Raw genomic sequence first — 12,567 nt, 5'->3', positions numbered from 1 at the left:
CAGAGGGGACAATAGAAGTTCCTTTTTGTTTTAATTCAAGGTTACGAGAATAACTTTTTTCTTTTGGTTATATCTTTCTTTATAAACCATATACTTCGAAGTGTCATTAGATTTATACAATTCCTTCCGGTTAAGCTCTTAATTTACTGTTTATTTAGATAAAATGTTTTGGTTAACCATCCTCAAACAGACTCCAGGGGACTTTCCCAAAATATGGTGTCAAGGGATTAACTGATTTATTCATCAGCGAACTACAAAGCTCTTTTCACATTTCATCCAGCAGAGGGAAGCAACAGAGAGCTGGGAGTGCTTCTCATTTAGGTATTTTTTAAAAACTCCATGTTTACACCATCTTTTACTGCTCCAGAACAGTTTTGATATGTTTATCTCTGTAGAACACAAGTAGTTCAAATTACAAGAAATGTAATACTATAATTGTGTTCTATAATCATGTAAAATAGTGTGGCATTCATTATTCCTATTTTCTTGGCATATTCATTATTCTGTAAAACTAACCATGATATTAAAATATTCCAATTTAACAAATCAATGTCTAACAATCAATCAACAAAAATCATGAGTTTCAGCATTAATAAAACTATATTTGAATATTACTTCCAAAATCAAAGTTTAGTGTCCCTTTCAAACAAAATGGATACATAGTGTACATATCCAAGCCTATTAGAAGAATATTGGGCAATTCAATTAATTACTTAATCATGCACACATTAAAATTCACATTACAAAAGTTGAGTATCCATAAGCTAAAACTTTTTTTTTTAATGAAGACCATGAATCTGTAGAGTCAGAAATAACTATCAGTGTTACTATTACCTGGGATCCCATAAAATTCAACATTTATTCTTTGGCAGAGCATAGCAGCATCATTTTTATTTGCTATTTGATTGCATTTTATTTCCAAATGTAAGTGTGCTCATTTTTTTAAAAAATCCTACACAGAAAAAAAAATCCTAAAAGCACAGAAAGAAACTCATGCAGGCCACCAGTATAATATCACAGTTGTTGTGGTAGTTAGAAAAATCTCTCCCCCCCCCTCGGTTTAAAGGGGCCAGCAACCACAAAGAAAATGGTGTCAATATGAGCAAGAACTCTGCTTCAAAGTAAACCCACTATTAACCCTCTGAAACAGTTAATGCCAGAAGCAAAGCTAGGTCAAAGGCCAGAGAGCAGTGCTGTCATGCAGATCCAGATGCTACTTTCCACAGGGATACAATGTAGAAGTCAGTGCACACTAGCCACAAAAGAGAGGAAAAAGTAATCAAAACAATTAATAGATCGTTAGAGAAAGGCCTCTAGTTCAGCTGACTATACCTTAAAAAATGGTTTGGTAGCAGTGAGAACTACCTAATGACAAACAAATCATTTTTTATTATAGAATATAAAACTGATATGCAAAAAATGTTTTTAGTATTTTGAGAATACAACTGATTTAACAAGTGAAATTGTAAAAATTTCTACCGAAACACTAGGTTGCCAGAAGAATCATTAATGAAATGAAGAGCCAGTCTTTCCTCTCACTAGTTGTGCTAACAGATGTTGATGTTAAGATATGGTGAAGTAAAAGATGATCTTTGAATTGCCTTTGTCATGTTCAAACTGGTTGGTAGACTTTTTAGTAGCATCTCTCCATTACTAAAGAAAATAATAATAACTCCATCTGTACTGTTAGTCCTTGAATTACTGTTAGTCCTTGAATTACAACTGTAATGGAGTCTGTCCATTAGGGTCGAAGTCACGACAAACATTAAATGAACTGCCTCAAGTAATGACCAGCTATCACTATCACTGCTCGTTAATTGAATATGTGCATCATTAAGTGAAGCCTCAGGGGTGGGTGAAGCCCCTGGGAGGCCTAGTGCCAAGCAAGCCCACCTGCCTAAGGCATCTAAGGGCTCTCTCAATCCCTGAGATATCCCATGCTATCCCCATGAAGTCCTAGCTGGATCCTACAGGCAGTCAGGAAAATAGCTAAAAGTTTTGCAAGTTGCCAGCTTCTATCCTGTTTTTGCTGCATATGGCTAAACTTTCTGAGCTGATTTTTTTTTTTCTGCAGCTGCTCAAGTCAAAAAGCTGCAAAAAGAGTTTCTTTGCTTGCTTCCTTTCTCTTCAGCCTGGAATCAAGGCAAGGTTTTTAAGAGGAATATTGATTGGAAGGCAGAGATGGGGAGTTTAGTTTTAGCACCTAAATTTTGGAGGGGGTTGAAGGAGAAAGATCAAGAAGTCTTTCCCTTCCAGCTTTGTTTTCTTTATTGAAGAAATATGGCTTTTTGGGAGGGAAGGGAGTTAAAGCTAGGGGAAGCTTTTGGGAAACTCATCCTGAAGCTGCTGCCTTAGCATGCAAGAGTCCGGTTTCCCAAAGCCTACAAGAGCCAGTGGTTTGCAGCTGATCTGGGCAGAAAGCTCTGAAAGCAGCCTTCATTTTCTGTAGGAAATTGCCAAAGTAAATGGTGGCTGCTTCCAGAGGGCATGGGTACCAGGCCCAAGCACTGAGGTTGTGTCAAAGTGGGAATAGAAGAGAGGTGGGGATGCTGCAGCATCTCCATAGTCGGTTGTATGGGCAAATAGGAGTGATGCAGCCATTGTAATTTTGAAAGAGGACAATATATGTAGTTTGGGGGTGTCTGTAATAAGTTTGAACTGACCTGTCTTATCTAGAGGACCACCAGTACTGCCCTTTGTCAATATGGACCTACCAATGGGCAGAACCAGTGACATGAGATAGGAATTATAGTCCAAAAGTCTGCAAGGTACCAGTCTTTATAGTTGTACCTGCCTACAGTGACATAACAAACTTGTGCCTTTTCTTGCCTTTGTTCAATATACTTCCATATTTGGGTGGTGGTAATGGTTGTGTAATAATACTTAATAATACTTAACTACTTATGTTAAAATGCATGAAATATCTACTGGCTATTGTCCTATAAAAATGTATTCTGTCTATCTGCTGTCATATAATATTAAGTAGTAGTACAATACTAAGTGCTTGCCAACACTTCTCCTCCCAGCTGTTACTTGCCATGTCCTCTGACTAAGAATGTGCAGTTCCACTTTGACTGACAGCAGCTTTTCACCCACAAAAAGGAATTCAACCTAACTGGTATTTTGTTCTGCTTAACAGCATTCTCTCAACTGGTCACTTTTCCAGTTCACCTAACCATGGTTTATCAAATAAATTACAACAGTGGATATTTATTCATTATTTAAAATGTGCTATGTGTCAATTGCTAACTGGATTGTGCCTTCATTTGTTCCCATTTGTTGCAGAGATGAGCAAACCAGATTCTATTCACAATACAATACCTTTCCAGCAGAAAACTAATTCTGCATCATAGAGTATTCCAAGGTTATTCAAACTTTTGCAAGGAACTTTTAAAAAAATAATGGAAGATTCTGATTAAAAAGTGAATTTATCCTCTCATAAGCAATTTGCTACTTCTCTATGTCCTGGCCAAACTGTGGTTGTTATTCACAGAAAATAAGAAAATAATTAGGTATGACATATTAAGGCTATTTGCAACACTTAAACAACATGAAGTTGCCCAATTATTTCTGATGTAATAATATATTTCTATGTTTGTTTGTTTGTTTGTTTATTTATTATTTATTTATTTATTTATTTATTTATTTATTTATTATTTATTATTATTTATTTATTTATTTATTTATTTATTTATTTATTTATTTATTTGTGTCTATTTCAATAGAAGACACAATCTGGACAAGGTGATTAAATAGGGTAATTATTTAGACAGGCAATCACTACAAGTAGTACTCAATTTACTACAATTGGTAGTATTTCTGGTGCTAAGTGAGACAGTTGTTAAGTGAGTTTTGCCCCATTTTACAACTTTTCTTGCCACAGTTAAATGAATAACAGCAGTTATTATGTTAGCAACAAAGTTGTAAAATGAATCTGGCTTTCCCAGGGACATTGCAACTATCATAAATACGAATCAGTTGCCAAGCATATGAATTTTGATCATATGATCATGTGAAAAACAGTCATAACTCGTTTTTTTCAGTGTTGTAACTACTAACAGTCACTATATGAATGGTTGTAAGTCAAGCCTATAGCAGGAATCCTATGGCTCTAGACAAGACTGTCATGTCAAACAAAATCCCAAAAAAAGGCAATGAGAAACCCATTTGTACTAGATGTCGCCATACAGTTACTAGGATTCAAACTGTTTGGAATGCAAAAGAATGACATTTCTAGGGATAGTGGGTGAAAAAGACATAATAGTTACATTATAAAATGGGGACAGCACAAAAACAAGAACTGCTACATGCAAGAAGCCCGCTTATTTGTTTAAAGGCTGGTTTTAATTAAAAACTGCACTTTGCAGGTCATTCATGGAACATTCCTAAATCTGACTCCCAGATGATATTGGTCCATCTAGCCAATGTCTACTTAGTTACTAGAGTTAAAAAAAACAACTAAAAAAAAGCAAAACTAGACACAGAAATGGAGACCAAAGGCTCCAATCCTGAAATGCAAATATTGGAAATAATCTGGAATTACACTAAAATAGTTAAACAAAATTGTTTAAAACTTTCATTATTATAGAAAATATATAAAATAGAATAGCATTTCAGATTTCCTGATATAGAAAGTTTTTTTAAATAAATTCCTGCTTTTTTTAAATATTTCAGACCAAACTTAGCTTTTTAAAGATCATTATCAGAAGCAGTAACAGTGACAAAGAAGTAGTGTGTATTTGTGCTAAGAATTATTTGCAAATGCTAAAGCTATTTGCATTCAAGACTTGCATTAATGCCCATTTCCTCAGCTAGGAGGAAATGTTCTTTGAATTAGTCATGTGCATTCAAACAAACAAACAAAACTCTAACTACAGGAACCTGCTACATTTTCCAAAGCAGTAGGGCATATCACATGGGGCTATTCATCTTTTACAGCCTCAGCAGGCAAAGGAGTACCAGAGCAAGGCTATAAAGTTGATTGCTCTAGGATAGGGCTTTACAGTGCATAGTAAAACAAAAAACATGAATGTTCAAGTGTCATACTCCCTTTTTGGCCCATCTGCTTTCAAAGAGCTAGGAGGGGGGTGGGTAAGTAAAATGTCTCCAAGGATTGCATAGCAATCAACCAACATCTGATGAATGGCCACTAGAGTTAAACTCTGACCTGAATGGACAATTCCTAAAGCAGTTACCCTCCCCCACATTGTCCCCAATCTGCCCCACCTACCTGCCTCCCCTTTACAAATGTTTTAAGTACCAGGCACAATTAACAAAAGCAATGGAATGTGGATGCAGTTTCCATTGAAAGCTGCAATGCAAAAACAAAAACAACATCCCACACAAAAAAGCTGAGGTTCATTGGAAAGCCAATGGAGACCAATGGCTTAATTGTACTGCTTTCCCTTATTATTCACATATGGACATAAGAAAAGAAAGGGCTTGATTGTTGTGCTGTGATTAAGGTGACAGAACAAACAGAGTATGAATAGTTAATAACACTTCCAAATATGGATTTTAAATGGAACATAAGACATGGGAATAAATGATAAAAATGTATAATATTTTAGACATTATATACAATTACGTGGACTCATGGAACAATAGAATCTTGTTCCTGTATTTTTTAAAATAGGGATGTTAGAATCAGTTTTATTTTCCCTTTTCTAGTGAAATATCCAAATCTTTCTGATATTCTATGTACAAATCTTCTTTTCATTGAAATGGACTTTGCCCCCCTGGATGTTGCCAAATTTTGTAATGCTGCCAGGAATAAAGATTCAACTAACACCCCTATAACTCTGAATATAGATAATTTATTTTTTGCCTACTTTTGTCTTAATTTCTTAGATTTGTGTCATAATATTAAGTAACTAAGACAAATAACACTCCAATTTTAGCTTGAGAGATCCAGTTTATATTAATAGCTATAGTGGCAATAGTAACATAATATTCTAACTTTTTAGCTGACATTTCATACCTGACCTTCCTCTTCTACTTATAAAGAGTTTGTTTTGATTGTTTTGTTTTACATTGTCTATGATCAAAATAAACTTTGAATTGTTTTACTGAACTGAATTGACTCTTTTCCTTTCACTTAAACATATTCAAAAGAGTTATGGGTTTGTTAGGGCTGAATAATCAATTTCAGATTTAAAGGATTCTAGCTCACTTACCTATAATTACAAAAGCTTTTTCATCAGTACTACACAACTATTAAATAATTCTGTCACTGAAATTGCTGCAATAATCAGATAAAACAGTATTTATTTACTAAAATATAGGATGATGTTGTGCCCTTTGTTAGCTGGTAAAAGTTAAATGGCTCTTTATTTTATGCTCAGTTTTTGACTAAGAGTTTATTAATTTTCTTGGCAAAGCGTATATTTGTTATTTTATATGATGATGAAATTGGTAACATCAAAATTACCTTATAACATGCCAATCAGTCACTGGGACAAGGTAAATAAAAGCCAGAAAGAACCAATAGGTGGAATAAAGTCTTAATATTTTAGTTTTTTCAAAATATTTTCATTCAATGGACCATTCCATTTAAACTCAGTATTTGTTCTGAAGATTATACTGCCTCGGATTGTATCTCAGCTTTCATTTTTTAAAGCAAGACTTTATTCAGCTCAATTAAAAAAAACCTTATTGTTTATAATTTCCCAACATATTTTTTTTGTCATATTACTATCAGAATGTGAAATACTATGTTCCTTTGGGCAAGATTACAAACTCTTCCTAACTGCAGACCTTGACTCATCTCATTGGCAAGCTCCATTTCATTTATTGAACTTTAGACTAAGGTAATGCCTTCTTTATTGCAATAGAAAACTCCAAATTTGTCAGATTTTAATCCTCTTTCAACAAATACCTAGGTTATTGAAAAATATGGCATTTGTGGTTTACCTTTTGAGTAGGAATTCAAAATTCAAGCAATTCCTTAGATACAGGTAATTTCTACATTCACAGATTACACTGTATGAATGGAACTCTATTTCTACCTCATATCCATTTTATCACATTACAGTTCCCATGCAAAAAAAGTTTTATCAAGGTTGTCTATGGCTGATGAAAACTGATTTAAAATAAAGATGATTACACTTTGATGCTTTCTTTTGACTTCAGCATAACTTAGACACCAGATCATGTTTATCTTGGCTCTAACATAAGCTTATTAATATTAACAAATATTAATATTAATGTAAATTTTCCTCACATTTATTATTTAATCACACACTGACAGAAGTTACTGTATTTCAATCTCTTTTAAGCAGCAATCAGACTCCAAATTTGATTCATTACATGATACACTGAATAATTAATATAGCAGTACCAAACCATTTTGAGAGGTACTTCAGGAACAATAGTTCTGAACCGATTTCTTGAAGCATCACATCCTGTTGAAGGTCCAGAGTTTAAAAGTTTTCCCTGCATGATCTTAACTATAGACACAAATGACACTTCTGCTGATATTATCACCAAACATTCTCCAAATAATTTGGTATTATGATAATTAATTCATAAAGTATTAGACTTTATTTAGCACTCTTTCTCCTTAAAATAATCACTGTTCAGCAAGGGTAGCAAATAATTACAATTTTAAAAATTCTAAAACCAATTCCAGAGTTTAATCTTGAGCTACATATATTCTCTTCTTATTACTTCATATTAAATCATGGATAATAATTTTTCTATATTGCATGTATAATGCATGCAAGATCATGTAAGTACAATTTAGACTTTCATACAAACTAAAACTTAGTTAAATACTTCTGTTACAGTAGAAACTCCAGCATTTCCCCTACCCCACAAATTTAAAAATGTATTAATCAAGTTAGTAAAATAGATGGATATCAGTCAAATTAAAAAAAAATCTTCAGATTATGCCCTGTAAACAGGTTTGCATGTTTTTGAGGTATGCCGAAATATGCGCACACATACACACTCTCTCTCATCCAATCTATCAAATTTAGATGGTTGCCTGTAACACAGAAAGTTACTATGGACATAAAAATAATGAATTAAAACAATAAATATACAAAGCAAATAAACTATTACAATATAAAATAATCATTATTAAAATATAAAAACCACAAGGCATAAGAGAAATTGAATATTGGAGCCATCTTAGATATTTAACCTGTGCCCGGTGATATTACCTCTGTCACCTACTTTTCTTAAAATCTATACAATTTAAAGGAAATACACAGGGTGGATTTGATTTAAATCGAGTTGATTTAAATCACAATTTAAATCATGATTTAAATCACTAGTAAAAAGGCTTGATTTAAATCAACTCGATTTAAATCATAATTTTTAAAGAGCAACTGTAATCTCTGCTACTCCTTTGACCCACCGTTGACTCACCAATAGTCCCAGTGTTGCAGAATATACAGCCTCATGCTACATAACTAAGCTCCATTTCATGCTGAATAAACTAAATTATTTATTTATCTTAAATAGAAAACTATCTTACAATAGATTTTTACCCCAAAAGTTTTTTATTAAAATAAATTTGATAAAAATCAAAAAAATCCAATTTAAATAAAAAAAATCTGATTTTTTTGATTTTTTAAAAAAAATCATTGATTTTTATCCACCCTGGAAATACATCCTGCTAAGATAGCTAAAAATAATCATGAGTATTGTAATGAAGCAATCTCCAAATAAACATTAGAATATGTTTTTATTTATTTATTTATTTATTTATTTATTTATTTATTAAATTTATATACCGCCCTGTTCCTAAGGGACTTTTAATGTGATGTTCAAAACCATACTTAAAAACAATTTTATTTTTCTGCAAGGCTAAACTGAAAGTGAATATTTCCCATTTACTAAATCCTTTCCAACAATAAAATACAATTAGCTTCCTTGGAGGCTTGAAAGAGAATGACGATCTGACTCTGAGGAAATACCTATTCCAAGGGGAAAATTCATTTTTTCTCAAGTCCCCTGGAACACATCCCGGAAATCACAGCATTACAGATCCAACAGTACTTGACATTGACAGTAGCAAGGGGTTAAGGACTTGAACGGAGGACCAAAGAGAACTACAGCTATATATTTACCTGGGTGACTTTAGACAACACTCAATCTCCCTCAGCACAAACCCATTACTATAGTTACTGTGAGAATAAAATGAAACAAGATATCTGAGGTGCATCACTTTGAGATGTCAGTGAAAAACATTATCAAATAAATCTTAAAAAATCAGATTTAATTATATATTAGATATGTATATATTAATTTTGTTTTTTAATAAATACAAAAGAGAAACAAAAAAAAGAGAATAATGATGGAGTTACATTATCAAAGGAGATTTTAATTAACTTAAGGCAGCAAGAACTTTTTAAAAGGTTTATGTGATATTTGTGTGTTCAAGAAATATTTATGCAGTTTTATTATTTATATTTTATTATATATTATATTTCATAAATGTATATAATATATAAATATATAATTTGCATTATTTTTCGTAATATACATTTGCATAGGATATTTTTCCAATACAAAATGTTTGTGGAAAGCACATACTCTTCCTATAGCATATAAAATTGTCATTTCATTGTTATAGTGAATCAGGACTTAGTTTATTTATTTGAAAGGGAAATCACAAGAAGTGTTGGTAGCACTGAGAGGTATTAGTTTTTTTCCATTGCAAAGCCTTGTATTCGGAGACCATATTAAAAAAGAGATAGCCTCTCAGTGAGAATAAAATTAGTGAGAATTTATTTTCTGTCTTCTTCATTCTTGGAACTCTATTTTTACTTAATTATATTTTAAATTTAATTTATATAATGTTTTGTGCGGCTTCATTATAGAAATGTTAATTTTTAAACAAGGTGAAATAGCATGTGATACAGACTGACATCAAATAGTTACAATTTTACATTTTAGAAAATATTAGTGTTACTGGTAGTGTTACTGTATTTTTATTAATCAATTGAAATTTAGTTTAATATATCTACTTGGAATATAGATTTCACATAATTTCAAAATAATTAAATGATTTTAATTATAAATTAATTATAATAAACAATTATAATCAGAGAGTCCTTCTGTTAGGAAGATAGACAATTAATAAGTTTGATATATATATTAATTGAGACCAGAATTTTCTTTGCTAAGCAAGGCAGTTGTTAAGTGAGTCGGGCCTGATTTCACAACCTTTTTTGCGAATTACTGTAATTATTAAGTGAATCATACAGTTGTTAAGCAAATTCAGCTTCAATCATTGACTTTGCTTGTCAGAAGCTGGCTGGGAAGAATAGAATAGAATAGAATAGAATAGAATAGAATAGAATAGAATAGAATAGAATAGAATAGAATAGAATAGAATAGAATACTTTATTGACCACGTGTGATTGGACACACAAGGAATTTGTCTTTGGTGCATATGCTCTCAGTGTACATAAAGAAAAATAAAATACATTCATCAAGAAACATAAGATACAACACTTAGTGATAGTCATAGGTTACTAAATAAGCAATCAAATCATATTAGGAAACAAATAAAACAATATAAATCGTAGAGATATAAGCAACAAGGTTATAGTCATAAGTGGGAGGAGAAAGGTAATAGAAGGATGAGAATAATAATACAGTTTTAGTAAATAGTTTGACAGTGTTGTGGGAATTAATTGTTTAGCAGTGATGGCATTCGGGGAAAAACTGTTCTTGTGTTTAGTTGTTCTGGTGTGCAGTGCCCTAGAGCGTCATTTTGAAGGTAGAAGTTGAAACAATGTCCAGGATGTGAGGGGTTTGTAGATATTTTCACAGCCCTCTTTTTGACTCTGCAGTATACAGGTCCTCAATAGAAGGCAGGTTGGTAGCAATTGTTTTTTCTGCAGTTCTAATTATCCATCGTTGAAGTCTGTGTCTGTCTTATTTGGTTTCAGAGCCAAACCAGACAGTCATAGAGGTGCAGATGACAGACTCAATAGTTCTTCTGTAGAACTGAATCAGCAGCTCTTTGGACAGTTTGAATTTTCAAACTGTTTGAAATCTATCCACTTTTTTTTTTTTTTTGCTATCCACTATTTCAAAATAGTGGACAGCAATAGCAATAGCTCTTAGACTTATATACTGCTTCACAGTGCTTTTTACAGCCCTCTCTAAGCGGCTTAGAGAGCCAGCATTTTGCCCCCAACAATCTGGGTCCTCAATTAATGACCTCAGAAGGATAGAAGGCTGAGTCAACCTTGCATCATGTGATCCTGGGATGCTCTAATCATCATAAATATATGCCAGTTGCCAAGTACTTGAGTTTTAATCACATGACCATGGGGGATACTGTAAAAATCATGAGTGCGAGGGCTGGTCATATCATTTTTAATGCCTTTGTAACTTTGAACAGTCATTAAACAAAATATTGTAAATTGAGGACTACTTGTGAATATCAAAGCTTTCAATTATAGGTAGTCTTCAACTTACAACCACAACTAAGTTCAAAATTTTTATTGGCAAGATAGTTGCTAAATGAGTTTTTCCCCATTTCTTCTTGTTACACTTGTTAGCTGAATCGCTGCAACTCTTAAGCTGGTAACACAGTTGTGAAATGAATCTGACTTCCCCTTTGATTTTGCTAGACCGAAGATCACTAAAGGTGATCACATGATCCCAGGATACTGCAAATATCATAAATATGTGCCACTTGCCAAGCGTCCAAATTTTGATCACATGATCACAGGGATGCTGCAATGTTTGTAAGTGTGAAAAACAATCATAAGTCATTTTTTTCAGTGCTGTTATAACTTCACTAAATGATTGGTTATGACACATGACTACCAGTATGCATTTATATATAATGGGATGTGGGAAAAAGTATTTAAATTAGATTAAAACATACAATAAAAAACCTTTCAAGAACCTATGAAATATATTGGCATACCATGGCTCCATCAGACTAACCATTTAGCATACTAGTACACCAGCAAATTGCAGACTTCCTACACTAAAGAGTTACCTACTTCTGAATTAGCAGGCACAGTAGCATAGCTTGCCAACCAGAAAATTGGCAGTTTGAGACCCAAGAAGTGCATGACTAGGTAAGTCCCTGTTCCTATCCCGCCTCCTGTCAACCTAGCAGTTCAAAAGCATGCAAATACAAACAGATTTTATATATGTATATAAAATGCATACACAAACACACAAATATACAAACACACCTCCTTTTGGTGGGAATGTAACAGCTTTTCATGCAGCTGTGTATAATCATGCCTGCCACATGACCATGGAAGCATCTTCAGACAATGGTGGTTCCCTCAGCTAGGAAATGGAGATGAGCACCACTCTCTAAAGTTGAACAAAACTTGACAGGAGAAACCTTTACCTTTACTTTTTATTTCTGAATTCAAACACTTTATTTCATGTTATAACAAATATAGTAAGATCTTAAAAGAACACAGAACACATAATGTAAGAAATCCCACTTCAGTTATAACTAATAAATCTGGCATACTACAATAGATCTGTAACTATTGAAAATAAATTCTCACTCATATCGTATTAAAAAATATGTTTTTTTCTTTCTCAAATACTTTTAGAGCAATAGGACAT

The 12,567-nt window shown here is 32.9% G+C and overlaps 1 protein-coding gene across 2 annotated transcripts in view; it reads right to left on the bottom strand.

The window, feature by feature from the left end:
* Nucleotides 1–12,567, bottom strand: part of TRIM71 (tripartite motif containing 71) — a 55,328-nt gene that overhangs the window by 18,095 nt on the left and 24,666 nt on the right. The window lies entirely within an intron of this gene.

Source organism: Pantherophis guttatus, chromosome 4, assembly GCF_059756535.1.
Source record: "Pantherophis guttatus breed Tessera chromosome 4, ASM5975653v1, whole genome shotgun sequence".
NCBI lineage: Eukaryota > Metazoa > Chordata > Lepidosauria > Squamata > Colubridae > Pantherophis > Pantherophis guttatus.
This window is presented reverse-complemented; position numbering and strand designations above follow the sequence as displayed.